Below are 19,863 nucleotides of genomic sequence, written 5' to 3' on the forward strand. Positions count from 1 at the left end.
CAGAGTCATCTTCCTGGCAGGTCAGACTAGATAAGGAATTTACCTACCTCATGGTCTTCAGAGTGTCATACAACTGACGGAGATTTCTCAGAAATCAGTCTGGCACAGTCTCAGCACAGTAAATGTCTGCATGGAAGGCAATCGATACGTTAAGAAGTTAAGAGAGTACCTAAGCAGTGTGCTCTAACAGATTTGCTTATTAATGAGGCAAAAGGCAGAGAAGGATGTGGCATTATGAGAATATATTGTTTACCTCTCCTGACTTGAAAAGTTAGCAGATATCCTAACTTGGGAATGGGTCCCCAAGGAGAAGGAAAATTTGGTGATGGAGTTGGGTATTTCTCTGCTTCAATTCCTTCAGTAAGAAAGTGTACAAGAAGTCCTGCTTTTCTTTGAACACAGTGGAGCACAACAGCATGACATAGTGTTTGCTCTTTCTTTGAAAGCTTCTTTCCCAAAAGCATTCTGCCTTTCTCTCTCTTTTTATTTTCCCTCAAAGCAATGTTACCAGGCATTTTCTTAATTAACTCTTACACACATTTGGCCACCTTTATTCTTTCCTTCTTCCCTTCCCTCAAACAATGGTTGTAGAAATCACTTTCTATTTCTCAGTTTTAAAGCATTAGACCTAAGTTTGGGTGGTAACCTTCTCATTCTTAAAGGGAGATCAACTGTTTCCTAGATTTATGTGAATGCTATTATGTTAGGATTCAATCAGCCCCCACCGTAACAATCTGACCAGTTCTTTTAGTGTTCTTACAACGTGCTTTACAAGTGGCAAGACCCAGAAGGAGCTGCTGGGTATATATTACACGGTGTTTAATCAGTGAGGCAATTCAACTATTTCATTTTTTCTCTGGCACTCCTGGCAAGAGAGGCTTCATGTTCCTGTGTGCTCAATAGATCAAACGAAATACCCATTACCATATTTCTCACTGTGATGCTAGCTGTCCACTTCTCAACTAATCAAAAGACAACCACTAAAATACAAAAAGGAGTACATTTTAGGGAAGTGAGATTGACTGTACATAAAATGCTAACCAGAAAAAGTTGGGTCAAACAAGTATGCCCTGCATTTTATTGCTAATATCAGCATTGTGGTCTTTCTAATGAATTATTACATAGCCTGTCATATTGTTAAAGACAGACTTTGTGTCCTAATACAGAGCCACAAGATATTCATGGTTACAGTCGTATGCATAGCCTTACAGTTTGATCTCAGCTCTTTCACTCTTTTTGCGAGGTACGTACATGTGCTGCATAAATTGTAGTGAAGTAACTCTACTAAAGGGAAGTGTTCAGCTATACTCATTTTTGACATTGCTGTTAATAAAGATTCTCCTTTAGCTAAATGCTATCTGTACTCACCTATATTTGGAGCAAGAGGATCTGTGCTCTGTCCCTGCTACCATGGTCAGCTGGCTGCACCAAGTGCTCAGGATTACGATTGTCTCAGTGGGTAGCTGGAGACAGCAGAGCAACACTCTGCTCTTTTAGAAGTATAATCGTGGGCTGGCCAAATCAGACAAACATAACTAACTAGCTAGAAACATAATAGTGACCCTTTCCTTTCAGCTGTAGAAGGGCAAATTACTGATCTATTTGATCTGACACTGCTGTCTGCTCACAGGTTTCCTAAGGCAGACTTTCACGTTGTCAGTCAGTCTACTGTTTAAACTAGAAGATGGATTCATGTTTTACACAAAATATTCCCTGGGCCTATATTGCTTTTAGCATTTGCTATTCATAAATCTCCTGTTGTTTAGCTAAATCCTGTGATATTACTTCAGTTGCCTCTGTGGGTCACTTACATCTATAAATACGACGAATATTGAGTCAGTCAGACAGCTTTGATTTGTTTACAAGATGATACACAAGCCTTTGTGTGAAAATATATCTGTACCTTACTTGCAAGGCTTTCATTTCCTATAAAAATTTGGAGAACTGTATCTTTTGTGGAACTGTGATAGTTTTCACTAATCTCACTTAGCTACTCCAGGAAAAAAGAAATGCACTGAGCTTCACAGACAGTCATTGAGAAAAATACAGTGAGTGGGAACGTGGATTGTAACCATAAAGCCACTCATCTCTATAATACAGAGACCGGGACTGCTTGTCCAGCTGCAACACAGCAGGGCCTGGATCCCAGCTGGGACCTTTGGGAGCTACCGAATACATTTCCGAGTAACAGTAGTAATAGGAGAGAGGACACACAGAAATCTGGCTTGGTACTGACAAGTGATGCCGAAGAAGTGCCAAGTAACGTCTTCCAGAAGTTTGATGATGCAAGTTGGGCCCTGTTAAAATGTCTGCACCCACCACCAGAGCAACCTGTGTTTGCTCTGTCACTGTTTGCATAACATCTCAGAATTACAAAGCATGGTACGTTAATGAGAACAGGGGCTAATGGGAAAGGCAGTTGAACTGGGAGGGGAGAGGAGTTTTGAAATTACGTTGTTTGCCACTGCTGACATTGTAGTCTTTCACAGGTCCCCGTGATGACAGCACATGGATATGTCGGGCTAGATACTCTGAATCTTTGTTCGGATTCAGACAGACTTCTCTTGGCTCCAGAGAAAGTTTGAATGGAAACAGGATGAGGTCCCTGGTATTTGCTTAAAGCCACTAGAGCTGGAAATAGGCTATCAGGTTGTTGGGGAATGCTATAACATGTCTCTGAAGGTTTTATCAAAACTTCATCGGAAAAAGGAGCTACAGGAAGATACCTCCCTTCCCAAAAAAAGATTAATCATAATCAAATCCTCCAGAGCTTACTCCTACTGCTGATTTCATGTCTACAGTCTCTGACTATGCTGCAAAAGGATTAGTAAGCTCCTGTGAGATAGTACCGATGTTTACTTCAAACCAATCTCCATGTCGATATGCTTCTCAGCAGTACTACTTCATAGCCTAGATATCTACTATCGAGCAAAGACATTGGCCAGCCCATGAGACAAACATAGTAGTCAGTCAATAACTGATTGCAGACATCTGCTGTGCTCAGGAGCAGCATTCAGCAGTGTTTGTATTAAAAAGCTTTTGTGGCTAGACAGCAGGACTGACTCGCTTAGAGCTTGGTAACCATAACAGTCCCCCAAGGCAATGACGCACCGCTTTAGAAAGGAAGCAAATTCTCTAATTTACAAACCATGTTCCCCCTCTTCTATGCCAAATAGCTGGAGGGTCTAATTGCACCTTAAAAAAGGGAGGGATCTATAAAAAAAACAGGAAAGTTATACATAAATGCTGACTGCAACTTACACAGTCGGTGTATTTGCTCTTTTCTATATCCTGCTACTTGCACTTTATGTGTTCAGTTACAGTCCAGGGCAGGGTACAGTGTGTATCACCTCAGGATCCTTCCTGAGAGGCACTGGGATTCAATGAAATTGTGGTTTTCTTAGTCCTTCTATGAATAAGCGGGGTGTCCTGGTATTACAGTCCTCAAGGACTGTGTCCTCTGTGACAACAGGACCTGCCGGCTGTGCTCGGCCCATGGAGGGGCTGGTGCTTCTGTGTCTCTTTAAAGAGCTATTATTTCCTTAACACTTACCCATTCCCCAAACAGCAACATCATGACTACTGGATTTCCTCAAGGCTCCAATAAATAATTGGTTCATATTTGTGATGTCAGTTAGATTTGTGAAAATTTGAGTGTCTCCTCTATGGGCAAGGGCTTATTTTCCTTAGTGACAGGTGTAAAGAAACTGTGAAACTGGCCCTTGTCTTTCTATGCTGGTTTAGCTAAAGCTGACCAGTAGTCGCTCGACGTTTCCTCCTCAGTGTTTCTCTAAGGGCCTGATCTGTTAATGTCAGAGAAGGCACTGCCTGACACAATAAAACTGGGAAAGACAATCAGTTTTCAAAATATGAATTTACTTTGAAAACGTAAAGTAAAGCATAAGAGTAAAGGATGGGGTTCCGAGAATTGACCTAAAAGCTCAAAAAACTAAAGTAGTCTTGAGAGTCACCCTTTAAAACTCCATTGAAAATAGCCCTTCACACTCTCAAGTTCAAAGAATAACTAAAGCCATTCTGAGTTACTGAAAATGGTAAAAACATGAGAAAAATTATATGGCATATTTAAACCTTTTGGTCAAAAATCTGTCGCTGTAATCTCAGTTTCTACGCAGGTATTTAGCAATACTGATCCAAAGGTAGCCTTGTAGCCTTGTATGTCTCATTTGTATTTTCATAAATACTGCTTTTGTCTGTTCATCATTCATTGTTCGATCTGTGGGATCTGTTCCATACGTTTTGCTCCCTGACTGGATTGCTAAAAATTTCTATGCAAATTAATTATTTGTGCTCAAGCACTCTTTTTCGATTACAGATAAAAGTGAAGAACTGCCATTTCTCAAATGCTGACATGAAAAAAAAAAAAAGAATCTCTGAATGAATGTGGGCAAGGGAGAGTATTACAAACAAATTGAAAATTGAATGCTGGAATGTGAACAAATATTCTTCAGCATAGTGTTTGTAGCAATCAGGCATCTCTAACTACAAGAAAGGCAGTCATTCCAGGATGTAGTGAAAGGCTCACAAGTTTAATTTTTCAGTACTTCTGTGTCAAGTAGGTTCACACAGTTTGGACAGCTTTTGAAAAAGCATTAGTCTTCTGGATACTTATCTAAGACAAACTTCGGAAAACTTTCAACTGCCTCTGTTGGAACTAATTAATCCCTTGAGTGAAAGCCAGTACATCTGGGTTTATGCAGTTTTCTAAGGAAGAAAATAATTATATAAAACAAAGGGTTATCAATACATTTTTAAGAACAAAGAATAGGATGCTTTATTTAATAGAACGAGTTTCTGCTTTTGAAGCTAAGATCATAATGAACTGGTTTATATTCCACAGATGACTCCTTCATTTACTTTTTTCCTGCTGGAACTAATCAGTGGCACAAGGTCTTTACCTTAGAGCTTCTAATTTTAATTTTATGTGCAGTACAGTTCCCTTACTTTTGTTCCTTGTCAGAGCAACCCACCTCACTTCATAAAATGCTAGAGAAATCATGTTCCGAGTGCATGAATAAAGTTCAGGGCTGAGCTGCAGGTGTTCTTGTGGATTGAAGTACTCTTTCCAAAGAATAAATATGTTTCCTTGACAGCTTTCCCATGCTTTCCTTGCTTATAGAGCTGGAGAACAGGGGAGACAGAGAATAAGTGAGCTGAAAACATGCAGAGCTGTCCAGAAGGTGGTGAGTCTATTATATTGCAGAAACTCATTTTCATTCTACAGTGGAAGGATAATAAAATCTTTCCAATATTTCTGTGAAAACTGAATTGTTTCAGTCTTTGCTTTTGATTGAATCAGACCTTTTTATCCCTAATTCTTTCAAATCAGGCAGAGCATGGACTTTAACCCAAACACCTCTGGTTAGCATTTTTACCACTAGGTTGTAACATGTAAGAGAGTTTTTCTTCATTTGCCTCATTTCCATGAAACATACTGGCTTCTATGATCCGACCAACTCTAATACTGAGTGTTCCCCATTACATCATTCTCTTCCAAGCTGATGAATATTGTGTCTACACTTGTCTGTAATTTGAAGACAGACTTCCAAAGTCTTGTACCTCAGTTATGTTTACATAAGATGCGTAGTCACGCTATTCCCCTCCACTTCCCTGCCTCCTCAAAAGCCCAGATAACACATTTCTGGAAAAAAATGCCAAATAGCTCATAGAATAAAAATTCAGCACTGTGAATTCTTCCCCTCTGTTGTATTATGTGCCCTTTTTATACCTGGCATTATGAGGTACATAATGATTTTCTACCACATTTTATGTGATTTCATTTCTTCAAGAGAAATACCCGTGTTTCACATTTTTCTTTCTAATGGCAATTAGATTCAGTTAGAACTGCTTTTTTTTTCCTTTTTGTTTCTTTTTTATGGCTGGGAAAATGAAGGCCCAGCTGATCCTTGCTGGCCAGAGCTCAGCTGACTCTCAAGCGCAGGCACACGGCCACTTTGCTGAGTAAAAAGGGTCTGAACTTGCAGAAGACAGCTATTCGCTTTACATACCTGCCCTGCAGGACATCCTCCTGTTTTTCATTTAAGAGTCAGCTACCTCTCAATCACTTCGGAGTGAAAGACTGCAGCCCAGGGTGCTGACACACTGGTGACTCACAGGCGCTCACTCACCCAGATGCTCAAGTCCTGTAGCAGCAGTGTTTTCCCTTACCAGACACTGCTGCCTCCTCCCTGCCAGCTCTTGTGCAATTCCATAAATGACCATTTTCTCCCTCAAAAATTTTTGTCGGTGATCATAATCAGAGATGGTTGCCCAAAAAAAGCCCATACCTCATGGTCTGTTCTGAAATTAAATGTCCTCTTGTGGTTAGGAATGCCTGATTACTAGTTTCCAGTCCAGGGCATTTCTTTATCAGATACTAACTGCTGCATTCAAAACCAGGTCTGAACTTCAGAACAGAAAGTTTGTGGATGTTTAGCTTCAGTACAAGGACATCTCTAAGTCATAATTATTAACATACCTCCATCTCTCATGCTTTGCATATGCATAAGGTTTCCACCACAAGTCTGCAGAAAGCGTCAAGTGGCTAGATAGCTTGATAAGCTCTAACAAGCCTCTAAACTTCCAGCTGTATCTCATCCAGACTCCAAACCTTTCACCCACATGTTCTTTTATATCATTTGTTTTCAGTGCTGCAGTGAGCCTCAGGATACATTATAAAAAAGTGTAGCTAGGTCACAAATGACAAATACAATTCCAGTTCTAGTAAAGACCGCTGGTTGCAGGCATGGACAAAGTAAAAAAACGATTAGTGAAAGTTACCCTTTCCTTGGATTCACCCATTTGCAATAGCATGATTTATGCAAGCTTCTGCATACCCTGAACCTTTGCTATGAACTAATAGGACATTCACATGATGGCAAAGCTCAAATTCAGCCCTTAAAAAGCTGCTTGCTGAGGTCTGAGTTGACGTGGAGGGAGTAAAACCTCTCTAATGCTTAAATCCTCCTGCTGCTTCAGAACAGTCAGCACCTCATTAGAGTTAGCTCTTTGTTTGATAAGAAATGTCAGCTCGCAACAGGAAATCTCCTACATCCAATGGCAGGAGCATCTGTCTCCATCTAGTGTTCATTAGTCTGCATTTATACTCAGCTCCCCCACCAAAGAAATTATAAATAGAGAAAGGAAAGCAGGGGACATGCTTATTCATTAGAACCTCACTCTTTCCACTCATCAGATGTCAGAAATACGCCTCTGCCATGGTTAGAGGTGACAGCTGACATATAAACCCTACTAATCAGCTGCAAGGGTGCTCAGCACCTTGGTCTTTATCTTGTGCTAAAATAGCAGGAAGAAAAAGGAGTGAGGTTGGATAAGTGACAAAAAGAGTTAGGAAGTCCTGTCTCTTTACAGTATTATTTTCCCTATGAATAAAGTTACATTCAGACCCTTTCTATTGTTTGACACAAAGGGAATTGGTTAGTATGAGAAGTAAAATGTTTTATTAAGTAAAAATATCGTGAAAATATTTATGAAAATACTTTCCACAGCAACTCCCAAAATAGTGGATGAGAGTTACTCGTTTCACCTCAGAACATCATAGTGAAGAAGAGAAATGTCAGTCCTTTTTGTGGGTTGTGAAAGCAGGATAATTTTCACCAAAAAACCTTTGGGTGATTAGAAGCTGTTTGAAGAGAAACCAAAGACAGACTATTGCCAAGGCAAATCTCCCCTCCGGAGGGCTGGCTTTTCACTGTACATCTTACCTGATGATTTATAAGAACAGAAACCTGCATACAGAACGCTCCTACGACAGCGTAACCATTTTGCGCTCGTAAAAACAGACCCTGAAGCAAGATTGGAGGCCATATAGGAACTATATAGGCCATATAGGACAAGCATAATTCCCTCCCTGCCTTGAAGGGAGCCAGAGGGAACTGAGCCGAGGCTTCAGGCTGTCCACCTGGAAGCATAGAGAGAAACCTTTGAGACTGGCAAGGCCCTGCATCTCTCCACAGCAACATCCGTGGAGCCACAGTTTCCCTCCCTATGCTCTCGGTGCAGAAGATCAAGGTCCTCCTGCTCCTTCAGCCTTTGCTCCTCACAGAGGCAATACACCACCCAGCCCAGTGGGTCCCCCTGCTTGCTAGGCTGAGCTATCATCCGTGGAGGCAACATCCTCAGAAACTCAAAATGGATATGATTACAAATTCTTAGTTTTAAAATGAGGGGTGGAAGACAGAGCCTGCAAGCTTCATCAGTGGCAGAGTACATTAAGAGCCTTTGTGGCAGCCGTGATCTTTTTCATTTCAATTCAATTTCATTTCAATCCAATTTCAATTCAATTCAATTTCATTTCAATTTTGGGAGATTTCCATAAGTTCCTTAAATGCTGAAATAATCACTGAAGGCATTTTGGCCCTAACATCCACTCCTTACTACTTCTGTAGTTCAGAAAGCACAACCAGATCAAAAATCTCAGGGAACAGTCTGGATGTCAGTGGGATGAACGCAAACGATTTTGATGAAAGCCAAGAGAGACAAGCAAGGAACTCACATCGCTCTGGCGTATGCTTAGCATGTGTACCAGCTTTTACCAGCTTGATATTGTCTCTAGGTAAAAATGAAATTCACAACAGCCTTTAACATGTTCGAGCATTTCAGTTCTCCCATCTCAAACCTAACTGTCTTCCCAAAACATTTTAGCCTATTGACATGTAGGATGCTGAGGAGAGAAAAGATGTGAGAGACCCAGAGTGTCTTTTGTGGTGGGGATAGGAGAAGAAGGAAGCAGAGAGGACCTTGGCAGGAAGAAGAAATTTAAGACAAACATATTTTCTGGTCTGTAGGAACCCATAAAGTTTTCAGGGAGTTCCTGAAGCACAAGAGGATAGGAACCTACTGCATATGACACTCCTGAAGAAAGGCTGTGGGAATACAAGGAACTTCAGCTCTGGCCTAGAATAAACACTGGGCATGAGACTCCTGGAAATGATATTATCCTACATTCCCTGTTTTATGTGAGACTTGCTCTCTTTTGTTCAAACATTCTGCTCTAACTTTTGACAGCTTCTCCTTTGTTCTGAAGACTCATCTCAATTATAAGCTCTACCGCTGAGTTCTCACTGACCTCCAGTTAATGAGAACAAGACAAAGACCACCCGTGATCTGACTCATGCAAATACTGCAAGCGCTGCTGATGTTGAAAATGTCGGTAAGTGAAAACAGATTAAAGCTGTCTGTAGAAAGATGATCGGCACTGGTATAGCAATATTCAACATTCGACATTTCATCCAAGTCTTCTTTTCATATTCCTGTGCCCTATCTGTCCACCTCACTATTCCCCTGAAAAAAAGACTTTCCATTTAGATTTAGAAACAGAATTTGCTGGAACACGTACACCTTGACTAGAAACTGTCCCAGTTGCCATTTTATATATGAAGAGGTCTAATTTCCCCAGGGTGCGAGGGGTTAAAAAGGATGTGAGCATAACACGTTTTTCAATATATAACGGCTTAGTTTAAACTTTATAACAAAACCATATGAGTTTTTCATACTTCTGAATTTCACAATGACAGTTTCACGTGGTACCAATCATTATTAATGGGCACATGCAAAAGAAGTTCAGTTTTGGTTAAGTATCCAAAAGCTTGGATGCATTTGCAAGCCTTCTTGGTTTGGAAATGTGCAGGCATTTTAATCAGATCTAGACTTCCTGAACATTTTCCAGAGATCTTCTGTTCCAACCAATTCATAAATGGTACAAAGAGAATCATTGGGGTGTTTCAGTATTCATGTAACTGGCTGACAACAGAGGAATGCAAGATAAGACGCATTTTATTATTTTATTATAACTTTATTATTATTGCTGTCACTAGCACTACCATTATTTAAATGTTTTTATATATCTCCCAGGCTTCAAAATGTTTGTGCTCTCAAACAGTTTTTACTTCTGCTGAGCTACTTTACCCCTTTCTAGGCAATAACAATAGTTCTGTTGCCTTGGCAAATACATACTTGTGGGTATACCCATAATTTAAAGTGAATATTGTGTTCAGGAAAAGGCCTGGAGAGGTAGGCATTAAGTCCATTATAAATTCCCAAAATAGTAAAAGTACTTGCAGTTGCAATGCAAGCTTTCCTGTACTACCAACATACCTCCAGTCTCTTCTGGTGGAAATGCCATTAACCATGAGAAGATAGTACAGTTTCTATGGCCATTCAACCCTCAGCTTCCCTGCTGAGACTACCAACAAAGCTATTCTGAAGAATGAGATGCTTAGGATGTGAACAATGATAGCAGGAAAAATAGTAACAATGATAGCAGTTAATTTGGGGGAATTTGGGTACTGGGAATCTCAAAATTTCTCATACTTCACTGCCTTGGTACTGCATCCACATCTGGTGTACCAATTCCACATTGTGTTATTCTATGCAGACTGCATGTAAGCAGCTGTCATTTTGAATAAAATCAAATTCCAGTCACTTAAGTAATAAGGGCACCATATAACTGTCTTGGGTCAATTAGGATGTTAGGACATATGTAGGGAAACACCAAATTACAAAAACCTCCCCAAATCCCTGCATTTGAAATTTCTCTTGACCAGTAATGATGCCACAAACCAGTAATCTATTTAGTATTTAAATGTATTGTATATGGTCTTTACCACTTTCATAGTAACTCTTCTAACTTGTAATGCATACATGTGACTCCAACTAAGTTTATGTGCTATATATGAAGGCAGAATCTGCCTCAAGAGCAAGTCATGAAATAATTACTGGAAAGAACAATGACCTGTGGTAAATCTGCTCAGACGTATGAGAACTGCTAGGATAATTTTTCCCAGACTTACGAACCCTGGGCAGCAGCAGCTTGCAGTGTTGAAATCAAGAGCATTTTTGAGGGAGAAGATTTTAGAAGAATATCTCAAAACTGCATTTGTAACTATGGAGAATAAAGTGAAGACTTTGTGTGTGGGGTGACTTCTAGACTGCTGAAGGTAGTATGCATGCCACCTAACTTCAGCCGTCTTCAAGGAAGATATTTTATCTAAACTAGTCCTAAAATGTTTCCTCTGTAATCAGTGGAGATAGACAAGTCTATATTTAGCCTTGCTGAAAGACTTCCTTGTGATACCTATTTTAGGATGTGACGCATTATCCTCTGAAGGTGTCAGTCTTTCTCCACTCATTAGCACCTAGACAACTAGATTAGGTGGGATATCTGTGTTTTAGAAGGCTAAAGTTACGTGAGAAATTCTCCTCTTCCATGCCTTAGAGGGTACTGCATATTCACTCCAGAACCAGTGGGTAGACTGCAGTTTTATTTCTGTATGTATGAAACTCCTTTGGGCTTGGTTGATGGAAGAATAGTTGCTCTGACATATTGTGGGCCTGAAGGTTAGAATCTAAAAGTACAGACTTTCTCTTTGCTGATGTTTGGCCCTTGCTCCTGGGATGGGCTGAAGAGGTGAGCAACTAAGCAGATGGTCTGTGTCTAGTAAAATGTGGCTGTGATCTCTTCCAGTCCCCTGAGATGTTGCCTACCTCCTTCTCATATGAGAACACAAATCTGTAGCCATCTGCACAACATCCCGGTGGAGGAACCCCAAATATATATGCTTATTAGTGCTGGAAGCTCCATCATTGGGCAATAGTTCAGTGCATGTGATCTCTTTATGCAATCTCATTGTAACTTTATGCGTAGTTCCTAAAGACTCACATCTTCTTCCACACCTTAAGTGCAGATCTACTTATTGATAACATTGTAGTGCTAACTGCCTGGGCTATACAAGGATCTGAATAAAAATTTTCAAAAACACTTTATCATCTTCATTCCTTAGATGGGTAGGCCAATCCATTGTAATGACACTGGTTTAGCACCACCCCACAATACTGTCCTTTGCAGACTCCAGTAAAGTGCAAGAGAGACGTGGCACTGCTGGAGGGAGTCCAGCGGAGGGCTACCAAGATGATGAGGGGACTGGAGCACCTCTCCTCTGAAGAAAGGCTGAGAGAGCTGGGCCTGTTCAATCTGGAGAAGAGAAGACTGAGAGGTGATCTGATCAACGTGTATAAGTATCTGAAGGGAGGGTGTCGAGAGGATCAGGCCAGCCTCTTCTCCGTGGTGCCCAGCAACAGGACAAGAGGCAATGGGCAGAAACTGAACCACAGGAAGTTCCACCTAAACCTGAGGAAAAACTTCTTCACTGTGAGGGTGACAGAGCACTGGAACAGGCTGCCCAGAGAGGTAGTGGAGTCTCCTTCCCTGGAGATATTCAAAACCCGTCTGGATGTGATCCTGGGCAATATGTTCTAGAGGACCCTGCTTGAGCAGGGAGGTTGGACTAGATGATCTCCAGAGGTCCCTTCCAACCTAAACGATTCTGTGATTCTGTGATTTTGTGATTCTGACATGGAGTAGATTACCTTAGCCAGCTTTGGAAGGCATTGAAGAAAATCAGATCATTGTGCAAAGGCTCTCTTCTCTCTTGTATAAAGGACTTGCCCAAGACATAAAGAGAAGGATTCATCTCACTAATTTTATAGTCAATGAAGAGGAATAGCCACCCCCTGAAGTTCTGATCCTAGACAGACATCTGATACAGGAAATATGACTCAACTTTGGGAGTGTCTATTTGTTTTAGGATGATGAGCTTAGATGGGACGAAATAAATTACATGAGCTGGTGTGTCTAGCAAAACTGGGAAACAAACTTAACTTTCTCAAGTCTGACCAACTGGTGATATCACAAAACCATCCTTTTCACAGGATAATATTTAGATTTAGAAGAGTTGCTGTTATCATCTGTATCTAATTAAGTACTTTTATTTTAGCAGAGAGGGCACCAAACAGATTGTCTGATTTCTTATTACCAATATATCATGCATAACTGATTTGTCAGCCCCTTGGAATTAAATATGAACAAAAATAATGTTTTAGAGTAAAACTAACATGAAATTATATCAAAATGTCAATTTGACAAATAAAAAGAGTCAAAGAAATTCATCTTATGTCACATAAAATATTTCAAATGTTTTGTAAAAAATACTCAGTTTTAAGCATCTCATACTTTTAAGATTTGTTCAGATTCTTAATAAAATGAAAATTTTTAAAGAAGCTTTTTAGGAAGCATTTTGTTATTTCCCAGCAGGAAAAAAATATCAAAGAAAGATAAGTGAGCAAACTGAGCTGTGGCATTGTATCAGCGCATTTTTTCCAAGAAAAGAAGTTCAGTCAGCTCTATCGTGATCATATGGGAGCTGGAGAAACTCATAAAGTAACTATTCCTAAGAAATGAAATTGGAAAGGAAAGTGCAGGTAAACAGCAAGGTTCACAGTCGAATTCAAATGACTGTAGCTCAGTGACGATCATTTGCTTCAGTAAAAAGCTTGGCGTAAAAAGAAGCACCGGACTCACCACATGCTGTGGCAGGGGGTCTCCCAAGCAGGTCTAGGACACAGACACTTTAACAGTTTATCCAGACTATAGCAGGTAGCTTAGACAAAGAGGAGGGAGAAAGCCTCCAGGATGGTCAGAACCCCAAGGGCAGGGGCATTGCCAACTAATTTCTTAGAATTCCACTTCAGAATAATTCCTTTTTACACTAAGGGTCCACAGAAAAAGAACAGGAACCAGCTGGGGCTGTACATGCTCATATATCTGAGTCCTTGTGACACCTCTGTGTTCCTACAGCAATAACAACATGTCATTGTTCTCCTTCATTGCCTTTCTCGCTATGAGGTCCAGGCCATAGTTGCTGCCTTCTCTGTTTGTTAACACAAAATTAGTACAAGAGTGTAATCTTGAGATGTGTTGAGCACTTCCAACAACCAGTGTTAAATCTACGTAAATTGAGCTGCGCAGTGGGCTGCAAAAATACCTCTGACTCTTGGGCTGGGCCCCATCTGTGAGCTGGAGAGTGAGATCTCCATGGTTGTCCAACTGACTCAGAAAAGCAAGACTGCTTCATAAGAAATCTGGCTCAGCTTTATGACAATCCAGCTGGAAAACAAGCAGTAGCAGAGGAGTTGCCAGTTTTCCTCTTAATTTGTTTGTTTGCCTTTGAAATAAACTGAGCATCTCTGAGCCTGTAAGAAGTGTGAATATGATCATCTTTCCAGAGAAGTGCAGAGAGCATGTGGATCAAGGCTTTCACAGGACACTACCTTTCCTTCTTACAAATTGGAAAAAAAGATTGCATATAATTATCTGAATGTCATCATACTTAGGAAAGCTTCTGGCACCTTTTCACTCAAAACGTTCACTTCTCCCCAACCTCCATCACCCATTAGAAAACATTCTGTGATGCCAACAGATTGTCTGTGGGAAGATTTTAAAAGAAAAATATAATTGACGTAAAAAACCAAAAAATCCCTTTTAATCAGGTCCTCATGCCAAAGATTAACAGTGATCCTGACGTGTGCAACATAATCAGTCATAATCAAATCCTAGTTGGAGTAGTACCTCAAATGTAATTAATTATATTCCCATTAGCCTAAATTTGATCTACCTATTAAATGCTGCTGGATGAAGCAGAAACTTGTCCAATATATTGTTTATGTGCCTGCAGTAGCCTAACCAATTGGATGGAAATATAGCAGAGGAGCACACACAGTGCCGGCTTGGAAATATCCATAGGATTGGACTTTGTGTTGCGTTGTCTCACATGGAGCATTTGCCTGATCCTCCTTGCCTCTGACCCTAAAGACTTCAGAATGTAACTGAAAATAATTCTATCGCTACAAATATTTAAATTATCTGTCTAGGATTTAATTGTGTGAAATATGGAATTCCCTTCATGATTCTTGTACTACTTTATTAAACTCTAGAGGCATTTCCCTAAAAAGGTCCAGACTACCCTGATGTTTCTCTTGGCTTTTCCACTGCCCTGAGACTTAGGTAGTCTGTTAGCACGTGCATTTAGGCACTGCTCGGGCCTACAGAATTTATTTTCTTTGTTTAGAGTAAGAATGTGTCCTTCCTGCAACTTCTATGAAGCCTGCAAAGCTCTTGATCCTCTCTGAGACTTCTCACTGTAGCTAGGAAATATTTTTGATGAAGTTCTCAGATACTACTGGATCTCCCTGTTCTCCTCACCTCACTTCACACTGATTTCCTTTCCCTTTATGTCTTATGCTCCACTTCTTATTCCTTCTCCATCTTCTTCCTTTTGTGCGATTAATGTCACTTGCCTAGGAATTATGAAATAATATAGAGAAAAAAATAGAAAGGTAGATATATTTTAAAAAGGAAGAAAAATAGACGAATAATTTATTTGAAAAGGTGCATGCAAGGCACGATCACTGCAGATGCATGTATCTAAACATTTGAGGCCTGCATACTTTAACACAGTATGAATTCATGAGCATACAGCTGCTCACCATATTCCTTTCCTCATACGCAATCACTGTACCCGGCTTTAAACCAGAATTTTCCCCTCCTTTTGTTCAAATCTTTTTATCAGCCTAAGAAAGAGTGAGAACCCTGCTGAAAGAGGCTGCAGTTTTCCAGGGAAAAGCAGATCAAATGTTTTACCTCATAGCTTGAACAAATGAATCAGTGGACATGACTGAGGGCCCTGCATCCTACTGGAGCAGAAATAGCATATGGATAGAGTAGCAACATGTAGTCTCAAACAGGTATCTGCACCAAGTGTCTATAAACTTACTAGCCCCTTAAGGAAACACTCTAGTCAATAGGATTCCTTAAAGAAGGAAGGCCCCCTGCTGAACCCTTCTTCTCGTGGGCCTTCTCCCGCCTGCAAGTCCTCCTAAACTAGATGAAGATTATATGACCACAAAGATGAAACTGTCACAATACAGAATGCCAGACTTTGTTTCTACGTGCCTCTTCCCCACATTACAGGCCAAATGAAAATGAAAGAGCAACTCCTGGCTGTGTGCAGTAGTTATTGTTAGTTGCTGACAAGAAATACCGCCTGGTTCTTAAGGTAACTAGGTAACTACAACAGTCTTTCATTTCGATCTGCTTCACCTAAGGAAAGACCCTTTGCTGTGGTCAATCAGATGTCTTCTTTCATTAAGGAGGTATCGCTTCACCATTTCTTCCAGCATAACAGCATTATTTTGTCCCTAATGAGAGAATAGTTACTTTCCAAGGCTGAGATATTCTCCAGGGTTGGAAAAGTTTGATTTTTCTCTATGTTTGAAAAGATATAAGTATTACCAGTATTTCAATTTGCAAAAAGAAAAGCAGCAATGTATCTTACACCATGTCTCTTACTATAATCCTTCCTGTATCAGAACTAAGACAGAACACAAGAAGAAATGTGTGAGCCAGACCAAAGGCCCATATAGCCAGTGCCCTTCTCCAACAGTGGTCAGTGCAGACAACCGTGAAAATGTATAAAAACAGAGGAAGTAAAAACAGAGGAAGAAAACAGAGATATTCACCCCACAAATCTCCCTCACTTCAACAGCTTTTGATTAGGCACCTAGGGAGCCAGAAGAGCTATCTTTGTATATAACATCCCTTTGATGCGTTTTTCTCCCACAGATTGTGTATGTGGACAATGCAGACTACACAGAAAACATCTGCGCTGAGAAGGGAAAATTTTTCTTAAATATATTTCCCTACTTCTCTCAAAAACACTTTGTGAAATAAATACCTCGGTACTGTTACTTGCACTAATAATTACAATGTAAGTCATGGCAAGAATCATTTTAAGTAGTAGTTAACAATCTGAGAACACTTTTTCTCAGTTTGTTTTCATGAATATGCTTTTTTTCTTTCTTTTAGGTTCAATTTTAAACCTCATCTTGCATAACAGAACAGGGATCAGGAGAAAATAATCTGTAATTCATTTTCTTTGTTTTCCAAAAAAAGCCTCCATACAGTCATTATCTGGAAGCATGGTTGGTCTCAATTTTGCTCTTAAAGCATGGTTCAAGTACAAACGCCAAGGCATTCTTTCGTGTCATACCTTGTACTGATTTTACAGCCTAGTAAATGGTTTTTGGGTGCTGCTTTCTGTCTAGTGTTATTGTGTCATTATGTAGCAATGACATCCAGGTAAGTATAGCTCAGCACAGTTTATTCTTGCTCAGCAAGCAACCGTTCTCCCTTTGATGGTTTACTACGGCAGTCCTGCAAGACCTCAAGACTCACATCAAGTCTTTTCCTTTTGTATTGCACATCAACAAGGTCTTTAGGACTGTGACACCACAGACAGGCAAAATGCCTTCTGGACAAACATGCCAGAATGCACATAATTTGCTTGCACTATTTTGGTGTCTACGAAATAATAGGAACTTCCATTCACCCAGGATCTGATTGCTTAGCTATGCCTGCTCAGAGCATAGAGCCGAGGTGGCAATGACAGAGGTGGGCTAAGCAGAAAGTGGTCAGGCTAAGTTGCTCCCTAGGACTTAGAGAGGTTCGAGATGCCTGAGCCTTAGATTCACTGGATCCCGCCTTAGTGGTGCCTGAAAGGCAGCCAGTGAGAATTTCAAACATGTGACTGGTCAAATGCTTCAATGTTTCTGAAAATCCCAAGAGAAGTCTGGTTACACAATGTCTTCAGAAATGTAGCTGCTGGTGTGCCAGTGCTGGCAGTGGCATTCAGTCTTGAGTGAGAATTTTCCACTAGCTCTTCAGCACCAGACACTTCCCACATTTTGTCAAGTCTTGCTCTTAAACATTCCTAAAATGTAGGGGGATCATGCAAAAATCTATGCAATGAGGAACTTGCTTTGTGGTGAAAGGAACTCAAACTAGGTCCCTCCCTGAACAAAAACAGATGGAAAAACACTGACAAACCACATCAGTGCTCCATGACCTACATGAAGCCTCCCTCCAAAACATCTAAACCATGCAAGAACCACATCAGAATAAACTTCCTTTTGCTGAAATCTGTCAGACCAACAGCTTACAAGCATTGGGGCATGACCCAAAAGTGGGTCACCAGAGGACACCCACTGGGCTTCATCCCACCAACTGAAAGGGCAGTAAATCCCTGCAGTTGCTAAAACTAAGCTGGAGTTTTAAGCCTGGAGAGAAGGAACCTCACCCACACCTTCTCTAGCTGCTTCAGCTGCCCTTACTGTGGTTTCAATCTTCACTTGCCCATAGGTAAGTACGGTACCTACTCTTCATTACCCTCTTGTCTTCCCACTGTTCCAGCCCAGCAGTGACAAAATGTCCATATGATCCTGTAGCAACATGTCAAAGTAACATTGTCTAGGTGCTGAAGAGCACAAAAATAGCCATATTCCACCTCAAGTTTCTTGTTTTGTTAAGCAAGCAACATTCAGTGGTCCTCACCCTGCAAACCCAGGCATAGCAGTTTCCCAGTGTCTGTGTCTGTGTTTAAGCCTACCAGCCCCACTCTCTTACATGAGTCCTTTTCCCCACATTAATGGTGAAATCCTCCTCAAGTAGAGCAATGTTTGGATTTGATGGCTTGACATTTTTAATACTCTTACTTTTGTTAAATGGGAGGAGGTGAATAGAAAATGTAGCCGTGCTTCTGTAGCAAGAGCCTTCCAGGCACCTCTAAGCGTATGCATAAATGCAAATTTAGTGGAAAAAAACAGGAGATCCGCTAGGCCACCAATTAGACTTAAAAGTCCTTCATTAGAGGAGACTTTTTCTATTTTAGCAAATACAGGTGACATTAATTGATAAGAGACTAGCACAGCAGCTACATATTAGCTCTATTGATGTAACAGGTGGAAGATGCGTCTTCCAATCCTTTTTGCATAGGAACAAATCAAAATGCAGCCATTTCTACTGGAAAATTATTATTATAATAAGTAACAAGCAGAAAAAAATGAAAAAAAAATAAAAATAGAAAGAACATTTGCATAGCCAGAATGTTTTGTCTCTGTGATAAGCACAATGGAAATACAGAAAGAAAAAGCTATTCCTGTCCTTGTTTGTAATCTAAGGAAACAGACTGTCAGTAGAGCACAAGGAAACAGAAAATCAATATTAGTAAGCACTAGATTCAACACATAATTGTTATTAAGTTTTTTTCTAAAATCATAGCAGAAATCCAGAGGCAAATGCTGCTGGATAGTATGTATTAGGACTGCTGGCACCATATTAGATTGCAGCAGGCCAGGGATGTGACAATATTTGTGGTGTGAGCACAGAAAGTGCTGCTATAGGTACAGTCGGCTAAAATCTGTTGTAGGAATGGTACTCAAGGCAGTACTAATGCTTCTCTCATCTTGACTAAAGAGCTTTAGACTCTAGTCTCAAACATTTCATAGGCTTTATGGTGTTAACTTACTGTGACATCCCACAGCAGCTGAAGCACAGATAACGTTATCATGCAGATAATAAGCACGCATGTGGGTAATCCTTTTAAGTTAATCTCTAAATTATCACCCAGAAGTAAGTGCATTTAAAAAAAATCACTATTTTTGTTGTGCTTGTGCTCTGAAGTCCATTTTTTTTAATGTATAGTCAATAAAAGCTCGTCCAACTATTAAAATAAATAAATACTCCCAGGGGAGTTTTAAAACATGATCCTAAAGGAATTCATAAGCATATACTTTGCAGGACTGAATTTTACCTTTGTTTCACTGGTGGGTTTGGGATGTCTACACTGACATACTGTAACTGCAGTTCAAACCTCCCCTCCTTGTCTCATATGCCTTGTGTTATGTACACATGCTTGATGTGGTTTTCCTGGTGTTCAGAAGATATTCATGACCTCTTGATGTGTTTTCTTTATCACTGACATGGTTTACTTGAGATTTATATGAGTGCTTTCATTCACTTTTTTTCAGGGAGGGATCTGGTTTGAGTTCCTGTTAGCTGAATGGAGTGTATATTCATCATTACTGGGAACGGCTAATGGTTTCCCGGCATATTAAGAAGAGTCAATGGCAAATTCAAGTTTTGAAAATATTCTG

At 40.2% G+C, this 19,863-nt stretch overlaps 1 long non-coding RNA gene across 2 annotated transcripts in view; it reads right to left on the bottom strand.

Annotated features, from left to right (window-relative positions):
• LOC104153123 (uncharacterized) overlaps positions 1 to 19,863 on the bottom strand; it is a 101,753-nt gene that overhangs the window by 37,820 nt on the left and 44,070 nt on the right. For both annotated transcript variants that reach the window (XR_696158.2, XR_011140207.1), the window contains exon 2: positions 48 to 126. This is a non-coding gene — a long non-coding RNA (uncharacterized lncRNA). The remainder of the gene's footprint in view (positions 1 to 47; positions 127 to 19,863) is intronic.

The sequence above is a fragment of the Struthio camelus genome, chromosome 3 (genome assembly GCF_040807025.1).
Source record: "Struthio camelus isolate bStrCam1 chromosome 3, bStrCam1.hap1, whole genome shotgun sequence".
In the NCBI taxonomy this organism is placed as follows: domain Eukaryota; kingdom Metazoa; phylum Chordata; class Aves; order Struthioniformes; family Struthionidae; genus Struthio; species Struthio camelus.